Here is a 17,621-nt window from a genome sequence, read left to right as displayed (position 1 = left end):
CCCCTCACCCTCGTAGACCCCAGTAGACTCCAGTGATCAGCTGAAAAAATGTGGGGTTTTCAGCATAGTAGCGCCAGAGATCCGGCTGAGTGCTCTCAGGTCTGGAGACGGCAGGGAGCCAGGCGTGGCTGCTCTTCCATGGCCGAGGTATGCCGGAGTGAGGGAGACTGATTCCAGAGCTCCAACTCGAGTTGGCCAGTTAACCGGAGGGTGTGATTGTTATGCTAGGAATCAACTTTATACCCAGAGTCTTAAAATCGTTCGGAAATCACCTACTGGTATCCAGATGGACTTCACTTTGTGGTTAGAAAGCAAGAGAGAATTCCTACCGACAGAAGGGATGTGTTCCCAGATCCAAAGCGTTCGCTTTTACCGGAACATTTTGAATGCGGAAGTGTTGGTTTCATGCCGTTTGTAAGAAGAGGAACAAAGTTATTGTTTACCCGGGAGAGAGGAGCGGAGGTCAGATGCTACGTGGAAAAAGGAGGAGGAGTCAAAACATACCGCGGCGTCAGTAAACGGCTCATGGATGTGACGTCCCAGTTAGTTGTAGCGCATGCGCGAGCCTCGTTTGGGACCCGCGCATGCGCAGGTTAACAAACCGCTCTAGTGCGGGCAGTTGCCGCCGGGACGTGTAGCAGGCAGCATCGCGTCCCGTGTCTCTCTGAATGTGTGCGTGTGCACATGTATGCATGTGAGCCACCCGAGGCATGGGTGGCTATACAACAACTGGCGACGAGGATGGGATACCATCGCAACGTTCGCTTGATGAACACGGTGTGTTTTACATCGGCGACGCTACACTGTGGTGAGTCACGGACCCGGCGGGAACAAATCCATGGTGCCCTAGCATCTGGTATGCAGCAGTAGCGGCCTGAAAAGGTGCTTGTGCGCTGCTCATACCACATTCACAGAATTTTTGGAACTCTGGCAGTCCTCTACAACCCAGAGGACAGCCAACATCGCAGAGCTACCGAACAAAAGGTGGCTGGACAGCTCAGCTGGCAACAAGGAAGACACACAAAGCTGGAGGAGAGCAATGGCATGCTGAATTCCACCGTACAGTAACGGGAGGTACGTACGCTGCCCACCCAAGTCAGGTTTGCGGCCTCTGAGCCATAAGGAGGTGCCTGTGCGACCTGTAGACATGGCGGAAAGTGATGGAGAGGCGGAAGCGGCGACTGTGGTGGTGAAAGCACAACAGGGGTCGTTGTTACCCATGCAGGAGTTTGATGTGTCCGGTCCCCCTTCGAAGTTGGGCCCAAGATGGTTGCTATGGATAAAAAAACTTGATATGTACTTTACAGCGACTGGGATAACCAATGATGACGCGAAGAGGGCCACTCTTTTGTACTCGGCAGGCCTGGATGTCATACGCATATATGAATCCCTGAACCTGCAGGTAGTGACCTATGATGCCGTCAAAACTGCTCTGGAAAATCACTTTATACCACTCTCTAACGTCGACTTTGAGAGGTTTCTCTTCTGTGGCGAAAAACAGCGGGAGGAGGAGTCACTGGATCAGTTTTGCGCTCGACTGCGGCTCATGGCCACCACGTGCCGATGGGACAGTGAGGAGTCGATGATTAGGAATCAAGTACTTGAAGGGTGTAGCTCAGGAAAACTACGAAGGCAAGTGTTGAGGGAACCGGGCTGGACTCTGCAACAAATCCTAGACAGTGGCAGAACCTATGAACTGGCGGAGTCGAGAGGTGCCAAGATGGACGCAGCAGTGCGCCCCGGGAAATCGGAAGAGGCATTTGCTATCAGTAAACAGACTGCGTCGAAAGACAAGTGGGGTCAGAAACGACAGGAAACTCGTCGCCCGACAGGTCTGGATCTATCTGTCAGTATTGCGGATATGATTTGCCCCATTCTGAGGAGTGTCCGGCCAAATCGAGGTCATGTGGCCGGTGCAACGGACCAGGACACTACGCCCGTATGTGTCGTGCCCCAGCTCCCGTGCCAACACAGAGGGGCCCGGCCAGGGTACGTGGAGGTGGTTCGGGAAGGCAGAGGAGCATTGCGGCTTTGGAGCAAGAAATGCAGAGACTTCAGCTAGCTGAAGAGGAAGAAGAGGAGGAAGACGAAGTATTTTTCATCTCGAGCATCGCTACTGGGACGAAGAGTAAAAGACAGCCCAAATGTGTCGTGAACATTGAAGGGGTGCCGACACAAGTGCTAATTGACACAGGGGCCTCAGTATGCGTGCTGGCCTCGGAACACTACCAGAAGATTCCTGGCCCTCCCGCGCTATACATTTCGACGGCAAGGATTTTCACGTTTGGGGGAGACACTCTGCTCCCCATCAAGGGTGTGTTCGTAGCGCCTGTATCCAGGGGCGGAAAGACCATAAAGACCCGGTTCTTCATTACTGATGTGAGTCCACACTCTCTACTGAGCTGTGCGGCATCCGAAGCCCTGAACCTGGTTCACTTTGCATTAGAGGTCTATCAGGTGGGTATTGAGACACTGCTGGACAGGTTTGCGGGCATTTTCGAAGGAGTTGGGAAGTTGAAGGCGCCCCCGGTTCGTCTGCACAGTGACGACACGATCAGACCAACAGCTCTCAAGCACAGGCGTATTCCGTTTCATCTGCGAGAGAAAGTGGAAGAAGAGCTCCGGTCGCTTGTCAGTATGGACATTATCGAGAGAGTGGAAGGACCGACGCCCTGGGTTTCGCCCATTGTGGTGGCGCCCAAACCGAAACAGCCTGGGGCAGTGAGAATTTGTGTTGATATGCATCTCCCCAACGCCGCGATTAAGAGAGAGAGACACTTAACGCCGACCCTCGATGATATCATTGGGGAGTTGCAGGGGGCGAAAGTTTTTTCGAAATTGGATCTGCGGGCGGGCTATCACCAGCTGGAGCTCCATCCAGACTCTAACCACACACGATGGCCTGTATCAATTCAAGCGCCTGAGCTTCGGCATTTCATCGGCCGCCGAAGTCTTCCAGAACACTATTAGGGGGGCGCTGGCAGGCCTCAAAGGCGTCTTGAATATGAGTGACGACATTTTGGTGTTTGCCGACTCGGAAGCCGAACACATGAAGAGGCTCGAGAGCACGCTGAAAAGGTTGAGTGATCTGGGACTTACCCTACACCGTCAAAAGTGTGAATTCTTTAAAGACCGGATAGGGTTCTTTGTATTTATTTTTCATGCCGCTGGAGTGTCACCGGATCCAGCTAAAATCAGAGACATTCCAGAAGCCGCGGCACCATCATCCGCCACGGAGGTAAGGAGCTTCTTGGGGATGGTGAATTACTGTGGGTGCTTCATCAAGGGTTTGGCTTCTTTGTCTGAACCCCTCAGGGCGCTGACCAGGAACGACGCCGTGTGGAGGTGGGAGAGCAAGGAACAGGAGGCATTTCAGGCCCTCAAGAATGCTCTGTCCGATGGGGACACCATGGCGTACTTTAACCCCTCCGTGGAATCGGATATTGTTGTGGATGCCAGCCCCGTGGGTGTTGGGGCAGTACTATTGCAGCCTGATGAAAGGGGGGACATGCGTCCCATCACGTACACGAGCAAGGCTCTCTCCAACACCAAAATGCGATATTCGCAAATTGAAAGGGAGGCGCTAGCAATTCTGTGGGGCTGTCACCATTTTCGACTGTACATCCTGGGCAAGCCTGTCATAGTGGTGACGGACCACAAGCCGCTGCTGCCCATATTGGCGGGGTGTCTTCGAAGCCGCCGCCCAGGATCGAGAGGTGGATGTTAGCCTTAATGGAGTATGGGGTTCGACTAATTTACAGGCCGGGAACCAACAACCCGGCGGACTATCTCTCACGACACCCCAACACAGAGAATACGGACAAGGACAGTGGTGTGTCCGACTGCCAAGGTTTGCTCTGTCACGTGGTGGATGGAGTGCTACCGGTGGCCCTGTCGAGGCTGGCTATAGCGATGGAGTCATACAAGGGTGAGGTGTTCGGCATCATCAAGGCGGCCGTGAGAAGTGGCGACTGGAGAGAGGTGCTGCGCAACAATTCAAGGCGACAGTCCGATGCCCAAAAGGACCTGCAGGCACTCTGGAAGGTGCGGGACGAACTGTCGGTCTCAGTTGATGGTTTGATCCTAAGAGGGAGGCAGATCGTGATCCCGCAGGCGTTAAGGGGGCGCGTGTTAGAGCTGGCGCATATCGGGCATCAGGGGGTCGTCAAGACCAAGGCGAGACTTCGGCCCAAGGTCTGGTTTCCTGATTTGGAGGGGATGGTGGAGAGCTTCGTGAGAAAGTGCTTGTTGTGTCAGGCAGCCAACCCAGGAGACAAGGCCCCACCTATCAGTTCTATGGAACGGAGTGAGAAGCCGTGGGGAACCGTCCACGTGGACTTTGGATCGACGGGTCGCGGCATGTATCTTCTGGTGGCGGTGGATCATTGGTCGAGGTATCCGGAGGTGGAGGTAGTGGAGTCCAGAGCGACGGAGTTTACCACGAAGGCCCTAGACAAAATGTTTGCAGCGCATGGATTCCCAGAGATACTTTGCTCGGACAATGGACCGCCGTTTACCGGCTGTAACGCTCACCTGATTCTCGCAGAGGCGCCGGTCTTGACTGGGCGACTACCGTATCTTCAAAGGTGATGTGCAGCACCCGGTTGGCTCTTTAGGCTGGACCTCTGTGCCCTGTATGCCTGACGTGCAGAGAGGATGTCTTAGGTAAGTGAATGCCGAGCTCTCCATCTGCCTCGGGGCAGGGTGCTGTAACCAGTTCCTTCACTGGATAGGTAGCGCAGGCCTCTTGACTTCAGAGGACTGCTGTCCGTCGTTTACTGCACGAACGGTAAGTTTCGAGTAACTCAAATGTCTTTAAAGTCTTTAATAATGATGTCTCTTGTTTTGCAGGGTTCCGGCGATGGCGGATGACGGGCTGAAGTGAGTTGAAGATGGAGCCCGTGTGATGAATAGAAGCGCCTGGAAGCACGTAAGTAAGCGCTTGTTGCCAGCTTCACGATGCGCTCTAACTGTCTTTTATTTTGCAGGTACAAGTTCGGAGCGGCTGCAGGGTGCCGGGATACCCACTGGGTTAGATGTGGAAAGGAGTAATGGCACGTGAGTATTAAAGTTCCCCAATGTCTTTAAACGCACCTTGTTTTGTCTTTCAGATGCGGGATGCAGTGCCGACGGCCTCCGGAGCGTGCGAAGAGTTGGTAAGCTTTTGTCTTTCAGATGCCGGAATGCAGTGTGAAGACCTCCGGAGCGCACGAAGAGTAGGTAAGCCTTTGCCTTTCAAATGCCGGAATGCTAACCTGTTCTTTCTTGTCTTTATAGGAGTTGCTGAAGACTGGATTCAGGATGGTAAGCCTTTTTCCTTAGGCCCAGGACCGGATGCAGAAGACACGATGAGCGTTCTGCTGCAGAGGGTGCAGAATAACGCAAAGCAAGATTCATCCACCGGGTGTGGTTTAAATAGCCTCCTGTAGTGCTTAGGTGTCTTCTTCCACAGCCACGCCTAAGTAAGAAAAGAGTTCCTGGTAAGAAAAGAGTTCCTGCCTTCCAGAAGAGTTCCAGTGTTCTGAATCTAGGGAGTGGCTCCAGCCCCACCCAACAGGAAAAGTAGTTCTAAACAGAAGAGGATCAGAGACTCAACTGGCAGGCAAGTAAGCAGCATGGTCGGCTGCAGGTAAGTCCACCCAAGCATTATGAGCCCGGCGCTTCCAGCGCTGGGACTGGGCATATTTATGAGCCTGGTGCCACTGGCGCCAGGACTGGGTCCAAAAGGTCCCAATTGGGACTGGTTGGCACTCGGAACCTGGGTTATGGATCTGCTTCCAAGGGAGTTGGGAAAACCCTGACCTTTTGGAAGCAGAGACCATGACACCGGCAGCCAGTTTGCCCAGTATCTCCAACAGAGGGGGATCCGTCACCGCAGGGTATCCCCACTGTGGCCTCGAGCGAACGGAGAGGCTGAAAGGATGATGCGTACCTTGAATAAGGTACTGAGGATTTCCGCCAGTGGCGGTGAGGACCTTCTGAAAAAGCTTGTGGAGTTTCTGCGAGAATATCGCACCACGCCTCACCAATCGACGGGGGTTGCCCCTGTGGAGGCGCTGTTCGCGCGTTGCCCTCGGGGAATGATACCAGAAGTGGAGAGCAGGAGACCAGGTGTCATAGACAATGACAAAGTCCGAGAGGAGCGCGCCGTGCGCAATCAGAAGGAGAGCAAGAGACGAGGACTGCACGACACCGAGGTGTGTGTCGGTGACTCTGTGTTGGTTCGGAACCGACACCCTGAGGGCAAACTGTCCCTACCCTACGAGCCTCGCCCGTGGAAGGTCACCCACGTGAAAGGAACTATGGTGAGAGCGGCCTGTGACCGTGGCACTGTCACCCGCAATAGGTCTTTCTTCAAAAAAGTGGACACCTCACCGGGGGCCACAGGTCTAGAGGAAAGGCCACACCAGGACACTATCCCTGAGGCCCCAGTCGAGGATCCCACCAGGGGCATCGCCCCCGCGGACGTCAGTAACAGTGGGTCTGTGCCAGGCACCTCGAGGTACCCCGTGCGGAGAGACCGGAGACTGCCGGCTCACCTCAAGGATTATGTCCTGGACTTCGGGGACTGAGCAGATGTCTCCAAGGGTGGTCCCCAGTGATGGAAGTATCCAGTTTGTAATTTACCGGTTTTGCGTTGTTAGAGCACCATGTTGTTGAACTGTTTTGTTGATGAAAAAAATAAGGGATGTGACGTCCCAGTTAGTTGTAGCGCATGCGCGAGCCTCGTTTGGGACCCGCGCATGCGCAGGTTAATAAACCGCGCTCGTGCGGGCAGTTGCCGCCGGGACGCGTAGCAGGCAGCATTGCGTCCTGTGTCTCTCTGAATGTGTGCGTGTGCACATGTATGCATGTGAGCCACCCGAGGCACGGGTGGCTATACAACAATGGGTAATGAAGAAAACAGCGTCTGAGGATGTGAAAAAGTAAGCCTTTCCAGTAGGAAATAGGAAAGAACAAGAAGGAAATGACAGGTTAGCAATGAAAGAGGAAATGAAAGGCTGAGGGATATATGCTTGTAACGAAGCACTATACGAACTCACGGAGCGTGGCAAAACTCCTACGAGAGTAGCAACGCAACGAGTACAGGATCCGCCTTCGGGATATACTGGACCGGAAGTAGGCGTAGTCTTCAGCGGGACCTCCGTGGAATGAACCACTAGACCGCTACCTGATGTACCGCAAGTCTCCATCTTGGATTTGCACCCTCCGGAGTCATTATTCATGTAAGTGTTGGAAATATTCATCACATCGGTTCAGATTCGGGTGGTAGCAGTTGAAGGTTCCCCCTACCTAGGCCTGCAGCCCATCTGTGTTTGGCTGGGCTGGAAATAGCATGGAGGCAACATGTCCCTCTCGCACAAACATGGCTGCCGGATGCACCAGAGCAAAGACCTCCACCAGCACAAACCAGGCTCAGAGTGATCCTAAGAGAGAAAAAATTCAAAACATAGTTCAAAAGACTCTTTAGTACCAGTGATCTATGTACCCAATATCCCACATAAATACAATACACAAAGTATAAACAAAAAATGCAGATATACAAAAATACAAATCATTTTATTGTATTAAAATCCTCAATAATTAAAAAACCAAATAAAGTTGCACAATGTGTAGCCAACAAAAATGAAAAATGTATCTGCAATACCTATAAACTATACACACTACAATTACATAAAAAACATAGATACAGAATTAGATTGAACTCCCAACACCTAGGCCTTAGACTAAATCAATATTTGGCCCTGTTGTGTTGTGCTGTAAAATTCCTGACATGTTTCAGTCCCTACAATTCATTAATGGAACCTTCTTCAGGGGCTAAAAAGCAACAAAGTCTACATCGACTGACGGATGCCCAACGTGGTCTCCACAGCGTGACAAAAACCCGAAACACTAAAGGGTAGAACGGGAAAAAAAAGGATAGTCAGATCACCAATAGTGTTAGTTGAACTCCACCAACAATTTAGTCCACAGATTGAATCAAACTCGCAAAGCAATCTTAGGCCATGAGGAGCTATCTGAGAGATACAAAAGATGCGATTATCAAGATAGAAGGTAGCAGCTTTGATATCAATACCCATCTACTGATGTGCCTAGACATTCAATCCCTCTATATAGTAATACCCCAGAGGGTGACATTGGAAGTGCTGCGTGGTAGAGAAGATGATCACCCAGTAAATAATGGCTTTATTCTATGGTGTCTGGAGTACGTCCTGACTAGATTTTTCAAACTCCAATGTATATTTTACCAACAAATAGAAGGTACAGCTATGGGGTCAGCTATGGCCCCCAACCTGGCTAACTTCTATATTGAATTTTGTTTAGAAGATAGTGTATGGGGACAGCAATCCATTTAAGGGACACATTATTCAATGGCTTCGATACATAGACAACATTTTTATCGTGTGGGAAGGATCTTTGTCGTCAGCCAGTGATTTTGTGATATGACTCAACACTCAAAATAATTATTTGAAATTTACCAAAGAAATATACAATAGTGGAATACATTTTTGGGACACTACTGTTTTTCATGAAGAAGGCAAATTATGGGTAAAATCTTTTACTAAACCGACAGATCGGAATGCCCTGCTTTATTTTACCAGTCCTCCTGCAAATCACATTAAGGCCAATTTGCCTTTTGGTCAATTTCTGAGGTTGAAAAGAAATAACAGCAAAAAACAACACAATACCCTTGCAGAGAAACCGTTCTGTAGGGGGTATCCAAGATGTTTGGCAAAACTTCGGCCAAGAGGGCCTACAATAACAATCGCGAGGCCCTTCTGCAAGAGAAGCCACAAAAAGAAGAAAAGGATGCAGTACTGGTGCTTGTTAACACTTTCTCTGATCTGTCACAGTATTAAATCTGTTGTCATGAGGAATTGGAAAAAGATTTTTAAAAAGAAAGAAGTAATGCCATTGATAGCTTTTAAGAGGAGCCAAAACATCAGGAACATGGTTATGATCAACAACATTTCTGATAAACCATCAAAGACCACAAAACAATCTACACTATGGGGTATGCCGCCTGTGTGGGGAATGTTGCTTGTGGACAGTGTGTTATGTGCCAATTTACTAGGAAGACTACATAAGTAGACATTGGTCCAACACACAAACTGCAACAGTGATGGTTTCAGATATTTGGATAAAACCAATAGGAAATGTAAGATCAGATTAATAGAACATCGTAGCTCTGTCAAAAATAAAATCCTACTGGCCCCCCTCATAAAACACTATATTGAAAAGCGAAATATCCAGGATGATATTGATTGGGTGATTCTGAAGAAAAGCAATGGCCCAAGTATGGAAGTGATCAATCAGAGGCTCCTTACCTTTGAACAGAGCCTGATTTTTAAAACTAACAGCCATGTCATTGGTCTGAATGAGGGTGTCGAATGGCACAATGTTTCCTTATCTCTTTTATTTTATCATATATTTTTTATTATAATTCCGATACATCCAATGCAGAGGTAACACATTATAGAGGCCAAGTTGCTTAACACAGCCATTTTTCCAACATGACAGCACAGAATCACAATTCCGGTTTATACAATTATTTAACTTTTTGCTTATCATGGCCATTTTAACCATTGAATGGAAAGTTGAAGAGAGAGAATGAGAAGTAAGGAGAGGCAAAAAAAGGTAAGTGAAACAGAAGGGAGACAAAAAAAGACAAAAAAAATTAAACAAACCCGGAAGGTAACACATTGCCTTCAACATGGTGCCCAGACTTGACTGCCCTGTCAATTACCTACTGACTTTATTAGTTCATGGCTTGATAAGGTGCTTCAAGAATAACGACTGGAAAAACATTTGCTCTTTATCGCCCACATGTTCCAGAAAAGGTCCCTATATGCGTGAGAGTTTAGGCATCAGTTCCGCCACTAGCGCTGATAGTTTCCATTCCCATCAATTCCCACACTTTCACCACCCAATAGGCAGTGTACTGTCCCTCTGCTACCTTCCAAAAGAGTGTGCGGGTAATTTGGGCTGCCATCAGTAGTTGGGAGATTAGGTCGGGCCTAAGTCCCGTCATAGGGAAGAAGCCATCATCGGGGGTGTCACCTAGCAATAGGACCAGTGGATACATGGGGAGCTGGGTGCTTGTGATCTTTGATTTAGATCGAACCTCCAGCCAAAATGATTGTATTACGGGGCAATGCCACCACATGTGAGCCAGGTCACCCAGCTACCCTCATCCATGCTGGCATCTATTGGAGTAGGTGGGGTGCATTGCGTGCAAGCGCTGCAGAGAGAGATACGAAAGGAAGCACAACTTGAGTGCCCCTTCCTTCACCAGGGTGCAGCGCAAGCTTTTATGAGCTCTGGTCCATATCCTCGCCCAGGACTCCCTGAAATTTCCATGCCCAATTCCTTTTCCCATGCCGACATGTAAGGGAACTTTTTTTCTGGCTTGGCATTTTCCAGTAGCTTGTGACATGTTGATATTCGATGTGTTTTTTGCGCTTCTAATACTTTAAATTGTATGCCTATTGGGAGACAGGTTCCAGCCTGTCAAACTGTTGCGTTAGATACCCAATAACACAATTGGCCATAGCGGAACCGCTCAAGTTGCCGTTATAGTGTGCCGCGTCACCCTTTTTTTACATCTCTCTCATAGCTGGGACTAATCTTCTGTACTTAGCATTTGACCTCTGGTTGTGCACTGAGCTCGTGACAATACCTTGATTCCAGCATTTGCTGTGCCTAACCTGCGGCATACAGGTCCGAGACTGATGCTGTGTCCGATAATTGCATTTAAGCATTATGTTGCTGTTGTGCCTTGTCACCTAAGCTATCAGCATAGCTATTATTTGCCATACCTGTGCCTCCTCCCATCCTCATTGCCCTGCATTGCACTTTGTACTAAATCTTATGCCTGCCTAGCAAGCTGAGCAGATTCATGTGACACATATATGTCACTGTAGTACCACCGGCCCAAAACACAATACTAATATTCTCATTCTCTCGCTCATTCTGCTTGCCTTGAGCTGCCTACCTGCACTTGCACACACACAATCTATGTCTACAAACACTCTACACACCACATTCCCACCATGTACTGGTTCCTAACCACCCTCCTTCACCTACTGTACACTTACACCAGACTCTGGACATTCCCACACCTTATGGATTAACACTTACACCTTAAGATTTAACACCATGGTTTGCAATAACCCCTACTTGGATGATCCTGCACTCTGGATACGCCACTTTGCGACCAGACCAACACCGAATCAACCCTGCCCTACTACTAGTAGGAACCTTAGATTGAACTCTAGAACTATACCATTAAAATGGTACGCATCCGCTAAGCTATACAATAGCTCACCTTCACCGTCTAACAATATCATAAGCAACCATTCGCAAAATACACTACGCTCATATCACCCTAGCATCACATTCAGAAACCTCAGACTAGGTGATCGACTAAGGATTAACATTCACCAGCCTCACCCCTACAAGAGAAACAAGTACGCACACCAGCAAAACAACCCAGCCAACCAGGCTATCGCACCCGAAACAACTTTGGTCGCTATCTCACAAGCCGATACTTCTTTACCATCTCAGAAAACCCCGCAAAAGACAACTGCATCAAAGCAGCCTTCATTAATGCTAGGTCCCTCCCTGCCCACGCCTTGGATATTGCTGATTTTATAACCTCTGAAAATCTTGACCTCCTTGCGGTCACGGAAACCTGGCTAAATGCAGCATCTGGCCCTTCTTTGGGACTTGCCATACCCAATGACTATGCTATTATTAGATGCGATAGAAACACCAACCAGGTAAAGGGAGGCGGTCTCGCCGTCATTTTCAAAAATACCATTGACATTAGAGTCATTCAGGATCTACAAATCTCGTCTGCTGAATCCTTGTCCATCAAACTACCACTATCCCCCAACCACACAGCAACAGTGCACCTTATCTATTGTCCACCAGGACCCATATCCAGATTCATTGAGGATATCGTGTCCCTCATCTCTACCAACACCAAACCTAACTCACAAAGTATCCTACTTGGGGATTTTAATCTTGGATTTAATGACCCTTTGAATACTAATGCTACTGACCTAGCCAGCACACTATCAGACCTTGGTCACTCCCACATCATTCACGAGCCCACACACATCAAAGGAAGAACTTTGGATTGGCTCACCAACTCTAATTGCACAATTGATCTCCTATGTAACGAACCAAATCTGGTCCGATTACCACAAAATAACCTTCTCCATCCAAACTGTCACACTATGCCCCGTACCTATCAATTGCACCAGCCACCCACACCAGGAACAAGAAAGACATTACGCCTGATAAACTCCTTCCTTTAATACTACCCGTCCTTAATAATACCTCCACGTCTGACCCTACAGTTCTAGTGGACACTTACAACCAGGCAATATTTAAAGCACTGAACACTATCACCCCCTTAAAATTGCGGAAACCCAAACCTCAACGTCACTTAAATTAGTGGTTCACACCGCATCTCAGGGAACTGCGCAAGACTAAAAGAACTGCAGAAGCACACTGGAAAAAGTGTCCATCAGCAGCTAATAAGAATGAGCTAAACTTAGCATCCTGCAACTACAAAAAGGCCATTATACTTTCTAAAAAAGACACCTACAACAAAAGGATTATTCAAGCGGAATCAAATACAAAAGAACTTATTAAGATTCTAAAAGAATTGGAATCTCCTATCGCCCCTATCGACAAATGTGTCACTGATGCGTTATGGTGTACCAACATCCAGAAGGCTCTCTTGGATAAAATAGCATTGCTACAATCTAAAATTAACGCGAAAAAAATGTTTGCTACTCTCTGACCCTGACTACAAACAATATCCTAGCAAGACTGCCACTCCCGAGCCCACCTACAGACCTTTTAGTTTCTCACCACTGTCAATCTGGGAAGTGGAAAACATCATAAGGAAACTTAAACCATCCAACTGCCAAGGTGATGCCTGCCCAGCCCCGATCATCAAAGCAGCTTCACATGACCTAGCGCCATTTATTACCAACCTTATCAATACCTCCTTCGAAACTGGAATAGTGCCTGATAACAACACTTGTGGTCATTCCACTAATCAAAAAACCAACTCTTGACCCTGCCAACCCATCTAACTACAGGCCCATAACAACAGTACCCTTTTTATTAAAAATATTGGATAGAGCAGCTTACGTGCAAATACAGGCATACCTAGAATCCATCAACCTACTGGGACTAAGGCAATCCGGCTTCCGACCTAGACACGGTACAGAAACTGCATTGATAGATCTCACTACACATATACAAGTACTAAAAGACAATGGAAAACTAGCACTCCTCCTACTGCTCGATCTTTCAGCAGCTTTTGATTTGGTCAATCACCAAACGCTCTGCCACCATCTGAAATGGGCAGCTCACTTCTCTGATTCTGCCACCGCCTGGATCAGCTCCTTCTTGGCTAGCAGAACTATGAGGGTCTTCTCTTCTACTGACTCTGCCGAACCCTCCCCAGTACCTTGTGGGGTTCCGCAAGGCTCTTGTGTATCCCCGACTCTTTACAACGTCTTTACAAAACCGCTATTCGACATACTTGACTATCTGGGTGTTACGTATACGAACTATGGGGATGACACCCAGATACTCATTCCCATCTCTGGAGACTATGCAACTGACAGTAAAACCCTCAACGAAATCTACTCAGTGATACAAGCTTGGATGGCGCAACATGGTCTATGTCTTAATGACGAAAAAACTGAGTTGCTAATCCTTGGTACACACGCCAAACTGAAGAAACTAAACACTGCATTCAAATCATTTACGATAGATGGCAACTCTATCACCGTCTCCAACAACACCAAAACACTTGGTATCTACCTCGATGCCACGCTATCCTTCTCCAAACAAACCAATGCGGTTGCTTCAGCATCCGCATATACATGTAAACTAATCACCGCATGCAGACCTTTCATTACTACACCTAACTGCATCAGACTTGCTAGGACTCTAGTCATGTCCAAAATTGATTACTGTAACGCTCTCTACCTAGGAACTAGCAACAAAAACATTAACAAGTTACAAGTAATTCAGAATAATGCCATCAGGGCAGCCCTCAACATCCCTAAGAAATCGCATATCTCAGAGACTAGACGTAACCTGCACTGGCTTCTGGTTGAGAACAGAATATTGCTCAAAACTTTTGCTCTAACTCATAAAGCCAGGGCCAACCTCGCTCCAGCATATCTCACAAACCAACTCACTTCACACACGTCCACAAGACCACTCAGAGCGGCCCAAGTAAACACAATGTCTATACCTAGATTCAAACTCCTGAACTCAGGAGGTGCTAGCTTCCCTGTACTGGCTTCAAAGCTATGGAATACACTCCCTGCCCATCTAAGATCAGAACCTTCCTTCCACCTGTTCAAGAGGAACACGAAACGCTGGCTTCAGGACTTGGACACAATGACACACCAACTTCTTTAGATCACGAGCTTCATACTCTTTCTTCCAATCTTTCTCTGCCTTACTGTATCTATCGCATAGCTACATATTTATCTGTCTTATCATTACTGAGCTGTCTGACATTCTCTTTAACTCATTGTAAATTGTGGACATTTAGAGTCAGCTGCATTGTTTAAATGCATCCTATTGTGCTACTGTATGTAACTGTAACGACCTGTAAAATGTATGTAAGTTGATGCGCACGGTTGCCCAAAAGGACTGGTTGCGCTTTACAAATAAACAAAATACAAATACAAATTCCGGCAGGTTGAACTTCTCCTTGCACTCGGTAAAGGTCAGAGGCCCTGAATCACTATAGAGGTTCCTCAATCTCCGGAGTTCACCAGAGTTGGAAGACTCTTACTTGCCGACCCGGGGTGAATGCCGGTTTTTGGCTAATTGGCGAAAATGGGCCAAGCCCGATTTAAAATCCTTCTGCGTGTAGGCTTTGTCCCAGTTCTGAAGCGTTGCTGGAGTGGTAATCAGCATGGTGTCGCACTGGTGCCGTGCCTCTTGGGGAGGAACGGAAGATGACCCAGCGGCAAGGGAGATGCGGATTGTTCAATGTCTCTCCATTTTGGAATTTTCCCCTCTCCCGCCCAGCCCAGCATTGGCTCTACTTGAGCAGCTCAGTAATACAGTGGAATTGATGGCAAGCCTAGGCCACCCAGCAGTTTCCCTCGTGTGAGAAGCTTGCGTGGATTTCGTGTGTTTTGCACTGCCAGATGATCCACCCCACCGCTTTCTGCAAGTCGAGTAGCTCCCGTTCCGGGATGAGCACCGTAGCGTCTGAAAAATGCACAGCGGTTTCGGGAGGAGTGTCATCTTGACCGCGTAAATTCGGCCTAGCCACAAGATTTCCTGAGATTCCCACCTTTGAAACAGTTCTTTGGCTTCTCTCCATAGCTCCGAGACATTAGCCCATTAGCCTTCAAATAGGCCGGAGTAGGTGGGGGTTATGTGTACCCCCAGATAGGAGATATCTGTGTCCGACCAATCGGAATGTGAATCTTGCCCACAGGGTTGCCGGTGTTTGTGTCAGGCCCATGCCTATAGATTTCCCCTGGTTTATTGCAAACCCCGAGACTGCCGTAAACTGAGCCAGCAGATCCATGAGTACCAGGAGTGAGTTGAGCGAGTCCTTTATAAAGCATAACACATCATCTGTGTTCAATGCCAGTTTGTGGCATTCCCCCCACAGCTTAAAGTCTTGGACACCAGGGTTGAGGCAAATTCTTTGGGCTAGGGGTTCCATATCTAAAGCGAATACAAGGGGACAAAAGGGCAACCCTGTCCAGTCCCCCTATCCATGGAAATCAAGGAGGACCACCAGGAGTTAACCCTAACGCGAGTAGTTGGGAACTGAAAGTTCGCAAACTCTAGTTTGGTGAAGCGTGGAACAAGGCCGAAGCCCTGAAGTACCATTCCCAGATAGTGCCAGGACATACTATTGAATGCTCCATGGGCATCCAGGGACAATAGTGATAGCTTTCTCGGAATTTGAGGTGCCAAGGCTATGAGATCAATCACTTGGTGGATAATATCGTGCACCGATTTTGTATGAAGCCCATCTGGTCCTTATTGATTAGTAGCGGGAGGATTTCCCCAAGCCGCCGCGTCACAATTTTTCTGAAGAGTTTTGCATCCGTGTTGAGCAAAGCAATTGGGCGATAAGATGTACACTCCACTGGGTTCTTCCTCGGTTTCAAGAGTAGCATGGTGGCTGATTCGGCTATGGTGTGCATTACAGCTCCAGAGGAGAAAAAAGAATTATACAGCTTGGTCAACTGAGGGACCAGCTCTGAGCTAAATGTTTTATAGAATTTGTTAGTGAAGCCGTCGGGCACTGGGCCCTTGCCGGCGGGAAGTGAGTGAATTGCCAGTAGAAAACTCTTGGTCGGTAATGGGCGCTTCTAAGAGCTCCTGTTGGGACTGGGGGAGTTGGAAGTTGCATATGAAGTTGCATGTTGCCTGCCGGTCTCCCTGCTGTGTGGCCGAGTGCCCTCTGTAAAAATCGTCCATGATTTAGAGCTTGCCCTCTTCTGAAGTCATGTACTGACCACTAATGTCTCGCAGAACATCTATATAATTGTGCCTAGCCCTCTTTTTCAGTTTCGCCGCTAACAGTTTGTTGGCCTTATTCGCATTTCTTTAAAAATATTGTTTTGTAAGCAGCAAGGAGTGTGCTACGTGACCCATGTGATGCGCTTCTAGGGCTTCCCCCACTACACGCAAGTCCCGAAGTGAGCGCCTGGACCCCTTCCCCCTGTGTGCTTTCTCTTTTCCCCAAAGCACCTCCTCCAGGTGAGAATGGAGCAGCATCCTTGTTCTCCCCCGTGCCACTGATTTATCTATGATACATTCCAGAATAACCGCCTTTCCTGCATCCCACAAGGTGTCCACTCCCACATCACCGGTGTCGTTTTCTGAAAAGTAGAGCTTGATTGCTTTGGAGATGTGGAAGCGAACCAAGGGGTTCCCAATAGAAAATAATTAATGCGCCATAGGGGTTTGTGTAGAGTCTGGGAGGGGTGGGGCCATTACAAGCATTACGGGGAAATTATCTGATAAGGCATTTGGGAGAATCTCAATATTAACTACTTGTGGGATTAGGGAGTTGGAGAGGAGGAACATATCCAGCCTAGAGAAACCCTTATGGACTGCCAAGAAAAAGGTGTAGTCGCACTCACCCTGGTGGAAAAAGCGTCATGCCTCAATTAGTGAGTGTTTGCATAGTAGCGTGGTGAGGGCTATGAAGTTGTTCTTGTCATGAGCGGTCGGTGGTAGAGACTCATCAACCAGAGGATTAATCACTGCATTGAAGTCCCCACCCATAATAATGTCACCTTCAGCGAACTCCCTCAGTTTCTGTGGGGTACCTTAACGTACCAGGATTGCGACTCGCCACCTTTTCGAGGCACAAAACATAGTAGGTGAGTCTCCTGGAGAAACAGGAGCGAGGAGTTAAGGGTCGACATTCTATGAAAGAGTGCCATGCGCTTTAACAGCGCATTTTGTCCCTGAACGTTCAGGGTGAGACACATAACATCAGGAGTCGCGATCCTGAGCACGATCGGGCAAGCCTATGATGCACTGAATAATGTGTCCTTATCTCAGTGATTGTCATTTCGTGTCCTCAG

Source organism: Ambystoma mexicanum, chromosome 12 (genome assembly GCF_040938575.1).
Source record: "Ambystoma mexicanum isolate Mex_15411 chromosome 12, UKY_AmexF1_1, whole genome shotgun sequence".
NCBI lineage: Eukaryota > Metazoa > Chordata > Amphibia > Caudata > Ambystomatidae > Ambystoma > Ambystoma mexicanum.
Note: the sequence above shows the minus strand (reverse complement) of the source record.